Genomic DNA, 18,187 nt, shown 5'->3' with positions numbered 1-18,187 from the left:
CTTAAATATGACACAGAGTCAATCTAAAGTCATATTATTTCTCCTAGTAAAATGCGATACTACTAGATTAGTGCTCATTAGATTTACTATATGCTAAAGATTAAAAATCCAGTTAGATAAAAATTATTTTCCCATTGACAAGCACTGCACCTTTAAGAAGAAAACACATATGACAATATGGTAGCTATACTTGCGATGTCTGAAAGCATGATGGCCTCTGGTTTTAAAAATATTATCTTGGAATTTATTTTTGGGAAATGAGAATGGTTGAGTATGACATCATGTATTAATATCAAATGAAAGACAAGGGTGCTGTATCTTCGATTATTTATCAGAAAAGTATAAATCTTTTAAGGACAACGTTAGAATTTATAATTTTTTTTTATCGTTGAAGCATATATCTTGTTGATTTCTTACAAGAGAAAAAGGACGATGTCAATCAAGCAGCACTTTTTCAGAATATACAGAACATAAATAATATGATGTGGTTGAGTGTTAACATAATAAATCATATACAGTATGACATTTTAAGGAAATAAGTCTGCATTGATGTGATTGCATGCTTGTTTTTACAGTTCATTCCATACCATCTGTGGAAAAATGCAATAATATGTTAATATAGTATGGTAGTTTGAGAGAATCAGGTAGGTGCTACTAGACACATTGAAACTAGAATAGGTTTATAAACTGTTCATACCTTTCAATGCATAATCTTTAGAAAGATTCCACAAAGCAAAATTCATCCTGTTATTACAAAATGGAAAGGTTCTTATTACAGAAGTAAGTTGTATAAACTGCATCATCAATTACTATTTAGAGCCTAATTTCAGGATGCATTTATAAAATTGCTACTCTTCATCGATGTTGTATTTACATCCCTCTTCATTTCATCTGTATTCTACTTGGCTCCAACTGCTAAACTGTTGCCTAAATAACTCAATCATTATTTATAGCACTGCAAAATTAGAAATCCAAAATTGGTTGCACTTCAAGACTTTTGACTCTTTTAACACTTTACAGTAGTATAAAAACTCATTGGAACTCTGTAAATGAAACTAACTGGTATATTATGATGTGTGAGCTCTAATCAAATATTTTGACAGTTAAAATAGATAGATTTGAATTAGGTATCATTTCAGTTACTGAAAGAAAACAGCAGTGGTATTATATTTTCCTATCTTAAAAAATTTTTTTGATTTTCACCAAACGAGATAAATTGTAAAAATTCTGTTCATTTCTATAAAAATCAGAAAAAATATGAAATAAATTTCTAAATGAACCATGCGAATTGCCATGACTGAAACATGCACACTTATATGCCCAGAGAGCCATAGCCACAGAACACAATGGAAGGCGTGTGCACACACACACACACCCCTAGTAGAATATGGAACATTATTCTTTACCAAAAGTAGCTATTCTCTGCCAGTGTACTGTTTACAGTGTAAATTGTCCTCCATCAAAAAAGTGTAAACAGCATTCTTTTTTTCTTGTTTCCATTTTTGAGTGTCCTAGATAGAACGATTATCAAAATTAGGAAGAAAAAGGAAAGTTTGTGAGTGCAAGGGCAAAGATAGAGAGCATGAGCACAGTAATGTGTGTGTGTGTGTGTGTGTGAGAGAGAGAGAGAGATTCCAACTTGTTTTCTTTTACCAGAGAATCCAAGAAGCAGTTTAAGGAAACTGATATTGGAGTTTAATCTAGAAACTGGATGATCTCATATTGATTCAAGATGCTTAATCTGGCATTGAAACCCCACAATTAAAATAACAAATAGAGAAAGAAAACTAACTTTCCTAAATATGGCAAAAGAAGCTAACACCTCATTTATTTTTATTTCTTTGTAAAAGTATAAATATCTCAATTAAAGGGACAGGCTCACTTGTAATTATGTACTCATGATTGTAACAGCATTGAGATTCCATATAGGCCCATGTACAGCAGCTGTTTGACGGTGATGGTTCTTCCATGTAACATAACAGTTATCGTGTAATTTAGTGCCACTTATTGCAAAGTGTTACCAAGGGGAACAATTAAAATACTTTTTCTTTGGATATAAGGATAATTGAATGAATGATAAATATGAAATTTCATGTTACATTTTTTAATTGTGGAGAAAATGCAAAACCTCATATCTTACTGCAAATTCCCCATCACATTGCTAATTACTGAGAGCCCTCTAAAAATGCCCACTATAATCCCCCTTTGCAAATGGTCATCTGTGAAGAATATACAATACAAAACAAAAAAAAAAAAATGAAAAAAACAACGGCAACCACAGCAAAAATAAATGAAAAACGTAATGAGAATTACTGAGTAATGCTTTTTATTAAGTGGCACAAAGTACACACTAAAAACTATGCAAAATATAGGTAACTACAGTGTACGTACATGTAAGTATCTTGTACTTGCTGTGTATGGATGTTGGAAACCCATGGAATTATAATATGCATTTTGAATATTGGGAAAGAGGAAATCTTAGTGTAGATAGTAGTACTTGTTTTGAAATATACACTGGCAATATTGAAATACACTCAGTGCAATATCTGCTATTCTATTGCTGGATACTTAATGCAAAGGGATTTTAAAAAATTCTTCAACAAGATCTAAAAGGTTGCTAATCTCCACCTCCTGCATATTAAAGCATTAATTAAAAATACAAGTGACATAACACGTTAAGTCTTTCTTAATCATTAACGTGACACAATAAAATTATCTGACCTTTTTTTTAGAGTTACTGGAGAGAAAGAGATAACCTGAGTTTTCAACTTTGATGCATATCTAATTGAATTTGGGGTTCTTAAACTTTCTTTGAAATGTGTGTATGTTTTAATGGATTGTGGTACTTTTATTACAAGTACAAATTTATTCAATCAGAGAACATAGGTTACCTTTAATAGTTAGAGTCACTATATCTTAATGGAAATTTTTAATATATTTTCTTTTTCTACTCATTCTTCCCTTTCTCTCTCTATTTCACCCCAAACATGCCCTTTGCACTTATACCCTTCCAAAGGCAATGGATTGAAAGTAGCAAGATTATAAAGAGAGCTAAAGGGGACAACATGTAAAAATGGGTTCTAAACTCATCAGCATTTTTATGTATTGAGATATTAATATTGAATGCAATAGTTATTGGATAGAGCTGGTAAATTTTCTGCCATGCATACTTACAATAATCCTTCTACCTCTCACTTTTAACATGGGCTATGATACTTCGAAATAAATAGAAGAAATAATTATTTACAAGATATCCCAGGAAGCGCTCTTTTGCAACTATCCTAACAGTCCGCTCCCCACCCCCTGGGAAATCTCAAAAGCCAACTTTACTTTCAGTGTACTCAACGGTGTATGGATCTGCATTTGTTTTTCCTTTTCTGTCATTAACTTTTCCTATAAGCAAAATACAGTAACTTTGTAAGGATAGTTCCTCGCATGACTATTTACTATTTCAATGTGATATAATTGTGTTGATTTTTAAAATAATTTAAATGGCAACACTTTGCAATCCAATCTGACATTTCATTTAATATTTAAAATAAACAATTTCTTATAAATTAATGCTGTGCTTTTAAGTAAAAATAATGTATGTGATTTATTTTTCCAAGAAGTGTTATCTATGTAAGACAAATATTTAAACATTTAAAACTGCCTCCTCATTAACAAATAATCCCTGAATAATGAATGCAAAGTATTGCCACAAATACCCACTTTATTTTGGCTACGTAGACATAATATGAATTTTTCAAATGATGTAATTTAATTATTCTAAAAGGAAATGACATTTTGAAAGCAGATTTTCCTTTAGGAAAAAAGGATACAAAAATTATCTCAAATTATGATGCTGAATCTATAAAATATGCTTAAAGTAAAATATATCTATGTTATGTGGTTATGTTACAAATAATATTTGGTGTAATCTTTACCATCTTTTCCATATATATATATATATATGTATATATATATATATATATATATATATATATATATCAAAAAATGTATGGTTATTTTGGAGAGAATGGGCCCAAATGTGAAAAAGATGTAAAGAAAAAACACTATTTTCCCCTATGAAATATACTGTATATTTCAAAAGAAGAAACTTAAAAGATATTTGTAGATTGCAGGGGCAAAAGAGAAACCTACCAGGGCTCAGCACTTAAGCACTTTTCCCACATCCAGGGTCAGAAGAGCGGTGATTCCTACACGGACTTTTAAGTGCAGTATGAAATGCCACATTAGACTTCTCTTACACACAGTACTGTCAAACCTCAAATGTTTTCTTTCTTCAGATGCTTTTCCTTTTACATGATACTAGTAGACACTTTTCTCTTTATATTTGCTGATAGTGAAAGTTATATGCAATAAAATATTTGATGGTTGAAAGCAGTGGTCAGTTGGTTAAAAAAAAAAACAAACTGTGAAATGTAAACTGAATTGTTATCTCTTTATCCTTTTTGCTTTTCTTTGTGTTTCTAACGTATTGATTGAGTCTCATAAATAGAAAGGAAAATAATTTAGAAAAATTTCAAAACTAGTACTCTTTCTCCTTACAAATGTATGAAATTAATCTCTTTACATATTTATTTAACTGTACCTGCTGTACTTATTGTAGATTCAATGATGCAGTTAAGTAGTAACCCAAGGATTTATGAGTTTGGATTACTGACCTATTTTCTTCATATTCAGTTCACATCAATATTTGCAAATTGGTTGTTTAGCTTTTTATTCAACCAAAAAATATTCCCTCAAGAAAGCTCCATTTTTATCATAAATATTTCAACATAACCAACATTGGAACAAGTCTGCCATGTTAAAAAGAATTTAAAGACTTATCTCTGAAAATGGTACCCAGAAATGCAGGTGTTCCCAGTAATGTAGCTTCAAAAATAAAATGTTCTCTTCATATGACATGAAATTCATAACTTTTGGAAGGGTATATTTATGACAGCATAACAATAAATTCTGTGCTGAAAAGAAGATGCACCGAAATCACACATACTGCACAGAAGATAAACACAATTATTGAATCTACTGTTATCGTTAACATTTTCAAAAACCAAAATGCATATTGTAATAGGTACATGACACTTGCATGTTGATATGCCTATATACTTACAAAGTATTCAATGTGTACTTAGTGGCGCTTAAGATATGTCATGTACAACTCATAAACATTCTTACAGGGTTCCCATTTGCACTTCATCTTTCAGTAAAGTCTTGTCAGAAAAAAATTGTCTGATACATATGGGAAAATAAAATTTGAATTTTAGTTATCTGTTGGACATTACTGAATTGTCTATCCATTTAGTTCATTTTCTTAGGGTTGTTAACAGACATTGAAAGGTGGAATTTCTTTTTTCCCACTGACAGATTATGAAAGATGTTACAAAACATATTCCTTTATGCCAAACATTATTTTGCATATCTTTTTTCAACTGCATACATTATCCATTCATTTTAGATTTCCTCAATGATGCCCATTTTCTTTGTAAGTTTCTAAATGGAAGTTTTAAAAATTAATCAGTAGTAAAATAAATGTTATATGATTTGTACAACATTTAATTATTGCTCCTTGGAATATATGAACCTTGTAATATGCTGAATAAGGGTTAAAAACAAATGTTGCTGACTTAAGGAAATTTGCTTGAGATTGCCAAAATTCCAAAACTCTGTAAAGATAATTTTACAATCACTTCTGTGTGTTTACTAATGTTGACTAGGAACAGAAGCAAAAATACCTAAACCTTTTTTTTTTTTTAATTTTCACACTCTAACCAGTATTATATATTTCAACTACCTAAGATAATGCAATTAATAATATATCCATCCTAAGCTTATGCCAACAAGAATTTGAGATAAGCTTTTAAATTTATGGAGGATTTTCTTTGTGTCTTTGGAAGTTCACTTACCATAAGGTATTTTATAGTCTACTTTAAATAACAGATTTTGTTATACAGGGTAAGCCAAAGGCTGTACAAGAATTAGTGTTTGGGTCTGATATTTGTGTTAGACCATGAAATATTCCATTAAAATTTACCTGTAAATACAAGGTGAGATTTTGTATCTGGTTTATTTTATGAAATAACATTTATTTATTTTAATTCATTTTTCCTAGCAAAAGAAGCCCTGCGATACATGTTAGCAAATTTGATATTGTGTGGAAAAGCAATTTCAGCACTGAAAGAAAATGACATCTGAAGTAACACATTCATAGACACGATTCTTTATTTCTTTTAAAGTTACACAAAATGCCCACTCTTACTCAGCCTACCACTATATACGTATATGACACCCATGTTTCCTACATAAATCAATTCCATGTTTTCATAATGGCAAGTGTTATTTCTGTCAAAATATTCTTTGGCATTTTTTTAATCAAAGAAGCATGCTGATAAACTTTAATTAATAATTGCATAGGATTTTTAGCCTATGAGAGGGATCTTCATAATATGACAATCCTGGGATGATGCTAAAAATAACTGTACACTCCTTTAAAACAAGAAGTTCCAAGAAGTAGATAGTTTTAAAAGTTTTTCAAACCATACTTTGTTTTGTGAAATTTAAAGATAGTTTTTTTTTCTGTTTTGAAACCTAGCAAATAAAAAAAATGTATAGAAAAGAAATGAAAGAGGAAAATGCAGTTTCCTAGTTGCATTTTAAATGCCCCTTAGTGTTATGCTACATTGCATATTATTTAATCAAAATGTAACTATTGAATACCCACTATATATTAAATCCCTTACTTGATGAACTCCACCAAGAACTTGAATCTAGCATTTTATGCCTACCCCTTCAAAACCTGGTAATAATTAAATTATCCTTCCAAGTAATGACCATTTTCTGTATTTTTGGCATTGCTATGCTGGAGAAAGAAGTGGGGAAATACTAATTTTTTTAAAAACTCTAATTATGAAAGGTCTTATGACTTAAACTGAAAAATAGCCTATTCTTCAACCATTGTTCATAGTCTCAAATTCAATGGATATTTCTATGAAGATTTTCTATTCTGATTTTTAAAAAATAGGTCTGTTTAATAAGTTAATACTTTATTATGCTAGAAAATTTAGGAAATTAACTCATCTTCTGAAGAGTGGCTGTAACAATGACCAGAGTCAGTACATAAAAGTCCTAAAAACATGTGTCCCACACATACTTACGGAAACTTTAATTAATTTTGTTTTTACTAAACTGGATCCTTACACAGATGGAGGGTGCATATAATATGAACATATAGCAGATTTAAGGAATACATATTCAGGTAGATTAGAGTTGGTATACAACAATAATGTAGTGTAGACCTTTTAAACTAATACAGTATTTCTGGCAAGCAACATAATATTCCTGGATGTGGTAATCATTTGCTCTAAGATTTGAAAACATACTTAACTAGTAAAATTGGTATATCATGAATATATGAGAGAATATCAGGAAATGAATTTTTTTTTAATGTGTTGGGAGAAAAAATAATTAGAAGTGAACTGGAAAATTCCTGACGGTAAGGTTTGTCTGTTTGTCAATTTTACCAAACGGGAACATGTCCTAATACCCTTCTGCCAGAGATCAGAGAAGCTTTGTGAAATGGGATCACAGAGGGTCAGCAGTCTCACAAACTCCTCAGCTCCATGGTAGGGGGATTTGGGGATCTAAGGACTCCTATTTTAACCACATAATCTACCAATGACGTGTTCATTTGCTTCAAAAAATAACTTTAAATTAGATTTGTTTTCATGAAAACATAAACCTATCAAAGTTGCACCTCTTGATATAAATTATTCATTCCTGTGCTTCAGGCTATTTCCTGCTCTTAAGCACCAAATAATACATATATTGTCTCATGTGACACTGAAGTCCTTTCTAGGGCCTGTAAGTAGCATAGAAGGCATTAGTACTTTTAATCATATTTTGCTTACAGATTTTCCTGCTAATCTGATGGAGTCATGTAAAATTGAGTGCACACACAATATTTTTCATAGAGATTGAGGCACATTTTAAGTCTAACCATGAACTCCAGACTAAGATTCTCTGCTATAATCTTGTACCAAAAGTCATGTCCACAGCTGTAGAAACACTTCTCATTCATGTTTGTCTTTCTTGCACCCAGCCACTACCTGTGATCTTGGTGCTAAGGCATTGGCGTGTTCTCCCGTAACAGAATAAGAAATATATATTTTTCTTCCTCTGCCAATACTCCCACCCCCTACCCACACACACTCCTGTTTCTGGCAAAAATCACTTGGAATCTCCAGGAGAAATGACTGGTGGTTGAGGGCTCCCCGATAACCTCAGCATGGAAGCTGGTTGCCAGGGGAACCAACCAGGGATTAGAGTGTTGGAACTTTCAGTCCCAACCCCTGAACTCCAGAGATGGAAGAGGCGCTGGAGGTTGAGTCAATCATCAATGACCAATAATCTAATCTACTATGCCTGTGTAATGAGGCCTCCATAAAAAGTTCCCTGAAGTATGGAGTTCAGAGAGTTTTCAGGTTGGCAAACACATGGAGGGGCTGGGAAGGTGGAGAGCTTGGAGAAGTCATGCAAACTCCGTGCCCCTTTCCCCATACCTTCCCCTATGCATCTCTTCCATCTGGCTGTTCCTGAAGTATATCCTTTTGTAATAAACTGGTAATCTGGTAAGTAAACTGTTTTCCTGAGTTCTGTGAGTCATTCTAGCACATGATCCAAACTGAGGAGGGGCTTGTGGGGATCTCTGATTTATAGCCAAGTCATTCAGAAGCTGTAGGTAAGCTGCCATTTGCAATTGGCGTCTGAAGTCAGGGGCAGCCTTGTGAGACTGAGCTTTTAACCTGCGGGGTCTTGCACTAACTCCAGGCAGTTAGTGTCAGAACTGAGCTAAACTGTAGGATATGCAGCTGGTGTCAGAGAACTGATTGGTGTAGGAATCGCCGCCCCCAGCCCTACCCCAGATTTGGATTACAGAAGTATGTAGTGAGAGTAGCGTTGTTTTTCCCTTCACCCACATGTGATTCTCTAAATCCAAATACCTTATGCTTCCCCAGAGACATAGAAGGAATATCATTTTCCCACCAGAAGATAATTCTGAAAAAAGTCTCCAAGCTAGCACCACATTTTACAAAAGAGGAGACGCAGGCATAATAAGTCACATACATACCTATTTAGTGGAAAAGCCAGATTCAGAGCATAAATTTAACTACTGAACTCCATTGCCCCTCTATTAGGTAATTTTTTTGCCACTGGGAACATAGATTCTCCTTTCCCCAGCATTGTTTGTAGAACATTACCAGCAGTGTTCATCTGTCAGAGGCATCATCTATACTGCAGGGATCTAAGTCAGAGGCACCATTGTTAAGCTTGTAAGAGTCTGAGCTTCTCTTAGAGTCCTCACAAATGAATGATTAAAATACAATGTGATGTAAATTGTATTTAATGAGGTTGCTGACAGTAAGTAGGAACCAAACCAGAGCTTTTCTTCTTTGTAAATGGTGGTGTATAGAGGAGAAAGGGACAGTCTGGGAACATGGTAATTCATGGAGCTAAGAACCCAACGACTTTCTACTAAGGGAGGCTTTGGATACTCCAGGGAAGCACAAAGGTGTTGGGAAGTGCATGGTGAAGATAAGTACATCTTCCCTGTTTATTGTACTAATTGATTTGGAGCTCTGGAGGCAAAGTTACTAAAATACCACTGGAAATGATCATATCATAGACAATCAAAGCCCAACATTACAAAAGCAGCAAACTCCATTTATTGAAAAAATAGTCACAGTTTGTCAAATATATAAATATGAATCTGTTTAAATACAGATTTATATAGTTAGGGGTCTGCTTACATTTATAATCTCGGGCAATACCAGTTCTCATGTGGAAGGACTTGTTCGTTGAAGCTATAATCCAATGCTTACCTTCAGGGCTGGTTTCATGGGTGGGTGACCAGTGGAGTTGCCCAGGACTTCAAACTCTGAATGGGGCTCCATGCTCGAGGTTTAATGCCCTGTAGCGGCCACCTTGAAGTACTTGATAATTTTATCTCAGAATTTGTGTTTTTTAAGTGAGGTCCAATGGGGTAATGGAGCACATGCTGGGGCCTGGAGCTTCGGCTCATGTGTGACTCTGCTTCTCACCACCTCTTTGCCTCCCCTGACAATTTCTCAGCTGCCCACCCCCCCACTCATGCTCAGTGACCACTACAGCCCACACCAGGCAGGGGCCCAGGCATGGGCACGGGGAGATTCGGGTCAGGATGTCCTTGCCGCACGTGCGGAGTTGCAGGACTGGCTGTGAGGGTCTGCACTCGCCCTGTCAATGTCCCTGTGCCCGAGGGAGTACGACATTAAATGGCAAATAAAGACCAGTATTACAGGTTAAGAGAAAGACAGTGCAAGACAGGAAAAACATTTTTTTTTCTGATTTTTGAACAAAGCATGTGACATTTTCATTTTGCAGAGGGCCCTGCAAATTATGTACCTGCTTACCATTTCAATAATACAGAATAATACATCGTTTTCAAAAGTATCTTTAGGATGACCCTTGACTATTTTCAGATGCCGTGATAATGGGCGTGTGGTAGGATATGGAATTATGATTTCTTCTCTTTCTTGGTTAAACATGCTACAAATTTTTTCATGTTTCTATTTCAGGAGAGACACACAGTTAATGTTACTGGTTCGAAATCCTAGGGCAGAAGTTACTCAGGAAATTAATGTTTTCTTTTTTTCTTTCTATGTTCTTAACCACTATGTGGACAATAAAACAACAACAAAAATGAAAGATGGAATACTCTTGAAAATAAATGATCCAAACCACACACATTAAATACATGGCCCAGTGCTATGTATATAACCCTGGGAAGGGACTTGGCTGATTATTTCCGATTATTTTCCAAGACGTCACCTTAATGTGGCAATTGCAGCGGCAAAAAAAAAAAAAAAAAGTCAACAAGATAGCATAATACTAGATTAAATAATAAATAGCAAATAAAGTAATAATTTATTTCTCCTTTATGATTAAAGTTGAGAACCAGATGGAGCTTTGACTCCAATCATGATCCCTGTGTTCTAATGAGATTCCCAGTAATGAGTAATGCAAACCATTATCATTGATCTTGTTGAAATGCAAATTGGATTTCACTTATTCCCCCTAATTACAACACTTCAATAATTCCTACTATTTTCAGATAAAATTATGTACGCGAATCTTTCTAATTTAATCCTGCCGTTAGAGCCCATTTAGACTCCTTCCTTTCCCTCTAATTCTATCTCATTATTCAGTTTTCTTAAAAATCTTGCATTCCATGAATACCTCATGTCCTTCAGTTTTTCCCTCATTTATTCAAAAAGAATTTTTAATCACTAGAAGATATCAGGCCGTTCCTCTGAGCTGGAGGTACAATGCTGAGTAAACCAGACACTCACCCTTCCTTTATAGAATATATACTCTAGGAAGGAAAACAGATATTATCCAAATATTCACACAAATTAATATATAATTGCTAACTCTGATAAATGTTATATGTAAAATGCTATAGAGGATAAAAATAGAATGCTTCACCCGGTGGGGTGTCACGATCTGAGGAAGAAATGCTTGAGATGATATTTGGATGAATTGAGAGGTGTTAACCAGGTGAGCATAAGATGAAGACATAATCGAGGCAAAGAAAGCAACAAATGTTAGGAGCTGAGACAGGCTTTTTTTGGGAAAACATTTTTTAAAATGCCAGAATAGAATTACTTGACTTTTTATCTCTATTTGTATCTATTGCATGGCATGATTTCTTGCACAATCAGCATTACATGTTTAATCACCACCAACTATATGCAATGCATTTTATTGTATAATGTGTGCAAAATATATAAAAAGAAATATAAAAGACAGGGTCCATCCACAGAAACAGAAATCACTCTATATTTTTAAAGTGTGTAGTTACACAGGTGAGAAGGCAAACAAGGGTGGAAGAGAACCCAGGATTAGCAGTATTAGGAAGCTGCTACCATGCTCTGGCTGGAGAGAGACTGAAAAGCCCAAAAGCCAGGACCTTCCACGAGGAGCTCTACGGCCATTGTGAGGCCCCCCGCACAGGATCTGGTAACTGTGAGTAGGAGAGGAGTCTGTCTGGCGGGTTCTCGATTCAAGGAGGAAACGCAGGTGTCCCAGAAAAGGAGTGGGAGTAGCATATTTTCTCCCCTTCTCTGTCTTCTAGACTTTCATTTGACCCTTCCAGGTGAAATCTGCAAGCCAGAGGGCAAGGAGGCTTGGAAATTAGAATTTGGGGGTCTACATAGCAGAGGTTTTGCTAAGAACAAAGAGTAAGTTTACCAACACCAAATGTTTTCTGTATTTATAAATTTTGCCACCTAGTCAAGGAAGGTCATTCCTTGATAGTGATAATTAGATATACCAAAGACGGAAATAATTTTTAGTCCGACAACACTTGTGTTAGTGCACAGTAGATTTGAATCAACATCTGCATTATAGGGAAACATTAGCTCATAAATTATAACCTGTCAGATGCTTGAGGTTCAATATTATAAATATTCGATCGCTGTGGTTTTTAACTTATTTCATTTTTTTGAGTACTCCAACTATTCATATATGTTAAACCATTTTTATATATTTGAAGATTTTCCCAATCACTTTATTTAAGCAACAAATTTTACAGAGCACCTACTATGTGCTGTGGATTTTTCCATGTACTACACATATAAAGATGACAAAATCTAATCTATGTTCTTGAGAAGGAGAAGTAGTGGAAGAGGCACCCTTAAAGATATTCACAGTATACTATTATTGGACACTACAATGAAAATACTGCATTGTAATAATGAAAAGAATCCCTATGATTGGGTGATGTTCCAGAAGAGGAGGTAAAATACTAGCTGGCCCTTAGAGAAACAGTAAAAGTTCACAAGGACGAGAGGATGGTAAAATCCTTCCCAAGCTCAGAGAGTAGTATTAGTATTGGCAAACAGAGAGGCCAGTGAGACCTTGACATGTTTTAGCAACAGATCAATTTGAGTGTGGTGTTTATGGGATTTTTCTGCAGTAGTTGTAAAAAATGAAACTTAGGAGGGAGGTTTGGTTTTATTTGCCTGTGAGGGAGGGTGCATTTAATTCTGTAGGACATTTTGTAAGCCTTTATTTTTGTCTTCATTTTTTTAAATTGCAGAAAATTTTATTTTTCTTAACAAAGTCAAATGTTGAAATCTAATGTGCAGAATAATGAAATTGTAACTACTTTTGTGAATGCATTTGGAGAAGTCTATCCTCCTTTTTCACTAATCTTTTCTTTGCCAACCAGAACTAACTAAACCCTTCAATCATGGGATCTTTTAAAAATTATTGCTAGATACTAGAGAGTTAACAAATGTATTTAAGTAGATAAATGACTTTTTTTTTTTTTAAACAAAGAAAACTCTTATGGCAGCAAAGAGGAAAAAAGAAAAGAGGAAGAGATCCATTCATTAACTTGTACAATAACGTTTACTGAGCCCCAGCCTTTTGCTAAGTGCTGGGCAGGGGGAACACCAAGTGACCAAGATCCAGTTTCTCCTTTCAATATATTAGTGAAGGAGACAAATGTAAACAGACAGTCACAGTTTATGGTACGAGAGTCTGTGTTTGAACTAAGTTCAGCGTGAAGTGGGAATCTTACTGCATCTTGAGAAATCAGGGAGACCTCTGGGGAAAGTGACATCTAGATGGAGATCAAGAGGGTGAGTAGGAATTCCCCTGATACAGAGAGAGGGGTCAAAGGAGGGAGAACACTTCAGGTTGATGGAGCAGCATATTCAAGGACAGAAATACAAGGCATTAAAAAACCACGGAGGTTTGGGGGAACTGCTGTTCACTAAGAGTATACAGATTACAAGAAGTTTGGAGAGATGAATTCAGAAAAGTAAGCAAAAGTCAGATCAAGAATTTTTGTAAGTCTCATTAAAGATTATGTACTTTACCCTTGGATAAATCCTTTGTCATCAAAGTATTTGAAGTGTTCGGAGACAGCAAGAGTAGTTAGTCTACTGACAACAGGGACTTTCACATCTGCTGAGGGATTCCAACATATTACAAGTAATAATATTTGAGTTCCCTAAAATTTCATTTTTACACATCACCAAGTCATAGGAGACAATCTAAGCTGAAACTATCTCCACCCAAAGTACGGATGGAGAAATGTGGTTATACACTCCCATTCTTCGTCTCTCCAATTCTATTTGCCTAACCATTCATGGAGATAGCTTTACCTTCATACTATTAGCCCATTTACTTTGATCACTTGTACTTATTTAGGTCCTCTCTTCTTTCTTTGTCAAAAACCAAAAATCATCTTTAAAGGAACTTTTGTTATCTTTGCTCAAAGCTGATAATATTCTTATTAATCCTTAATGCACTTCTCTGTTCTTTGTTGACGCAACTGAAAATTTCAGAAAGTGCTAAAGCATTTACATGCAATAGGGTGTGTTAAAGTCTAGGAGTGTAGCATATACTGAGGTTCCTATTGAGTAGCAGAGATGCTGGATATCTAAAAATCCAGTATGTACTCAAGAAATATTTGTTGAATGAATGAATGGTCCATCCAAATTATTTTCTGTATTTCTGAAGGATGGTACCTTCATTCACTCATTTAACAAGAGTTTATTCAGTGTTTCCTGTATGCCAGACACTCTTCTAGGCACTGATCATATACTTATATATAGGGTTATATTTAAATCCGATTTTTGTTTATTTTGTGTGTGTTAATTATGTAATTTGCAAACCCATTTATAGAGAAACGTTGTGGGACCAACAAAATAATGACATTAGAGGCGTGAGGGTCCGAGCTGGGGACGCTGAGACAGGGTGGGCTGCCCGGGGGCCGGGAGCCCTGCCTGGAGGATAGGGCATCTGTCGGGTACTCTTTGGGGGTCCAGAGCATAGCTAGGGGCCAGATGCAGATCTGGATGTTCTCAGGTGGTGAGGGGTCGTAGAGAGGCTTGGAGAGTTCAGGGAAGGTGCTCTGGAGTAGACGGGCGCGGAGGATCTGGTATAGTAGGGACCCGGGTGAGGAGGGGTCAGGCCAGGGAGGCAATGACTTCGTGCACCACCCACCAGCGCACCGACTTCCGCTCCCGCCCCCGGAACGCGGAGGGAGAGCACAGCCCCGCGGGACTCAGAGCCGCACCTCCCTCCCTCGCCCCGCCCCCTCCGCTCCAGCAACGCGCGGCCGGTCCACGCTTCGCGCGCGCCTGGAGGAGTGGGTGACCCTTGGCTTCCCGGGGCGCCGGCGCCCCTTCCCCCGGGATCCCCACGGACCGAGCGTCCCAGCCCGCGCCTGCTCTCTGCGCTCCGCGTTGACCGAGATTAGTTTTTTGACCAGTGAGTACGAAGAAACCAGAAAGAGGCTAGGAAATTGACAGATACAGGCTTTAAAGTGAGTGTAATGCGGAACTATGGTATACAAATTGTACAAAGAAGAACGGGAACACGAGAGGAGGAGACGTTAAAATGTGGTGATATCTGTGGGTTACAGTTGCTGGGTTAGGAAGTAGAGGGAGTGAGACGGAAAAGAAAGTTGGGTATTTGAATTTCTGAATTACGGGAGCTTGCAGCTGTTGGTAATGATAAAATCTACAGTAGGGTCCTGAGAGTGGGTGCTTGAGGTAAGGTGGAGGGTAAAATCACTAAAGATGGGGTACAGGACATGCTGGGCTTGATGATCATCTGTGTAAATATCGAAATCACCTGGGATTGTGACACAACTGTTGTAATGAGTGGTGGTAAACTAGGAGCCGGAGTACTGAAGAATGCTTGTTTTGAGGGTTAGTATATGAGAGAAATAAGAAGAGGTGCTGTAATCTGATGAAATAAAATACAAAATAGGATTAGAGAAAATGATGTGAGAATGATCTAGAAATGGCAATGAGAAAGATGGGGATTACCTACTTCATTCACCCCCACTCCCCCAGGCTGGTTCTGTGAAGGCTGTGAGAGACAGCATCCAGCAGTTGTGCATGGTAATTCTGAAGATGAAGACCTGGGGTTCTTTGAATTTTTGTGGTGCCAGACATAAACTGGATAAAAACAAAAGTACATTGATCCTGGTGGATTCAATGTGGACTGACTGTTAAGAGGTAGGGAGAGTGGGCGTTTTTCCAGGAGAGGGCAAAGTTCTGGAATTCTCTTGACTTCTCCTTTTGAAAGTGGGGAGAATAGAGAAGGAACATTTATATTCCAAGAGCACCCCAACCCCCTTTTGGCCCATGCTAATGGGGGTAAACTGTATAAATTTCAAATTTTCTGTATCTTATATTTTGATATCTTCCTTCCATGTCTTGGCTATTGTAAATAATGCTGCAATGAATATGGGGGTACATATATCTTTTCAAGTTAGTGTTTTTAGTTTCTTTGGGTAAATAGCCAGAAGTGGAATTGCTGGATCATATGGTAGTTTTTTTTTTTTTTTCTTTTTAAATCATTTATTTATTTATTTATGGCGGTGTTGGGTCTTCGTTTTTGTGTGAGGGCTTTCTCTAGTTGTGGCAAGTGGGGGCCACTCTTCATCGCAGTGCGCGGGCCTCTCACTATCGCGGCCTCTCTTGTTGCAGAGCACAGGCTCCAGACGCTCAGGCTCAGTAATTGTGGCTCACGGGCCCAGCTGCTCCGCGGCATGTGGGATCTTCCCAGACCAGGGCTCGAACCCGTGTCCCCTGCATTGGCAAGCAGATTCTTAACCACTGCACCACCAGGGAAGCCCCCCATATGGTAGTTCTGTTTTTCATTTTTTGAGAAACTTTCACACCGTTTTCCACAGCGGCTGTGTTAATTTTCATTCCCACCAACAGAGCATAATGGTTACCTTTACTCCACATCCTACCCAATACTTGTCATTTCTCGTCTTTTTGATGATAGCCAGGTGTTGGCAGGTGTTGAGGTGTTAGCTCATTGTAGTTTTGATTTGCATTTCCCTGATGATTAGTGATGTTGAACATTTTTTCATGTACCTGTTGGCCATCTGTCTGTCTTCTTTGGAAAAATGTGTACTCAGCTCTTCAGCCCATTTTTTAATCATATTGTTTGCTTTTTTGTTACTGAGTTGTATGAATTCATTATATATTTTGCATATTAGTCCCTTATCATATACATGATTTGCAAATATTTTCTTCCATTTTGTAGGTTGCCTTCTTATTTTGTTGATGGTTTCTTTTGCTGTGTAGAAGCTTTTTAATTTGATGTAGTTCCACTTGTTTATTTTTGCTTTTGTTGCTTTTGCTTTTGACGTCAAATCCAGAAATGATCACTAAGTCCTATATCGAGGAGGTTGCTACCTGTGTTTCCTTCTAGGAGTTTTGTGGTTTTAGGTCTTATGGTCAAGACTTTAATCTCTTTTGAGTTAACTTTTGTGTATGGATAACGGTCCATTTTCGTCATTTTGGATGTGGCTGTCCAGTTTCCCAGCACCATTAATTGAAGAGACTGTAACTTTCCCCATTGTATATTCATAACTCCTTTGTCATAAATTAATTGGTCATATATTTGTGGGCTCATTTCTGGGCTCTATACTATAACATTGATTTATGTTTCTGTTTCTATGCTAATACTATATACTGTTTTGATTACTACAGCTTTATAATATATTTTTAAATCAAGTTGTGATTCCTCTAGCTATTTTTTTTTTCTTTCTTGAGATTGTTTTGACTATTTGGGGTCTTTTGTAGTTTCATACAATTTTTTAAATTGTTTGTTCTATTTCTTTGGAAAATGCCAGTGGGATTTTGATAGGGATTGCATTGGATCTATAGATTGCTTTGGGTACTGTGGACATTTTAATGATATTAACTCTTCTAATCCATAAACATGGAATATCTTTTTAAAAAAATTTATGTCTTTTTCAGTTTCTTTCATTAGTGTCTTATAATTTTCCATGTATAGGTTTTCCACTTCCTTGGTTAAAATATTTTTAGATATTTTATTCTTTTTGATAAAATTGTAAATGAGATTGTTTTCTTAATTTATTTTTCAGACTTTTTTGTTATTAGTGTATAGAAATACAACATATTTCTCTGTAATGATTTTATATCCTACAACTTTAATGAATTTGATTATTCTAACAGTTTTTTAATGGAGTCTTTAGGGCTTATTATATATAATATCATGCCATCTGCAAGTAGTGACAGTTTTACTTTTTCCTTTTTTATTTGGATGTCTTTTATTTCTTTCTTTACCAAATTGCTCTGGC

The sequence above is a fragment of the Balaenoptera musculus genome, chromosome 4, assembly GCF_009873245.2.
Source record: "Balaenoptera musculus isolate JJ_BM4_2016_0621 chromosome 4, mBalMus1.pri.v3, whole genome shotgun sequence".
NCBI lineage: Eukaryota > Metazoa > Chordata > Mammalia > Artiodactyla > Balaenopteridae > Balaenoptera > Balaenoptera musculus.
The sequence above is the reverse complement of the archived record's forward strand: the minus strand, read 5'-3'. Positions refer to the sequence as shown.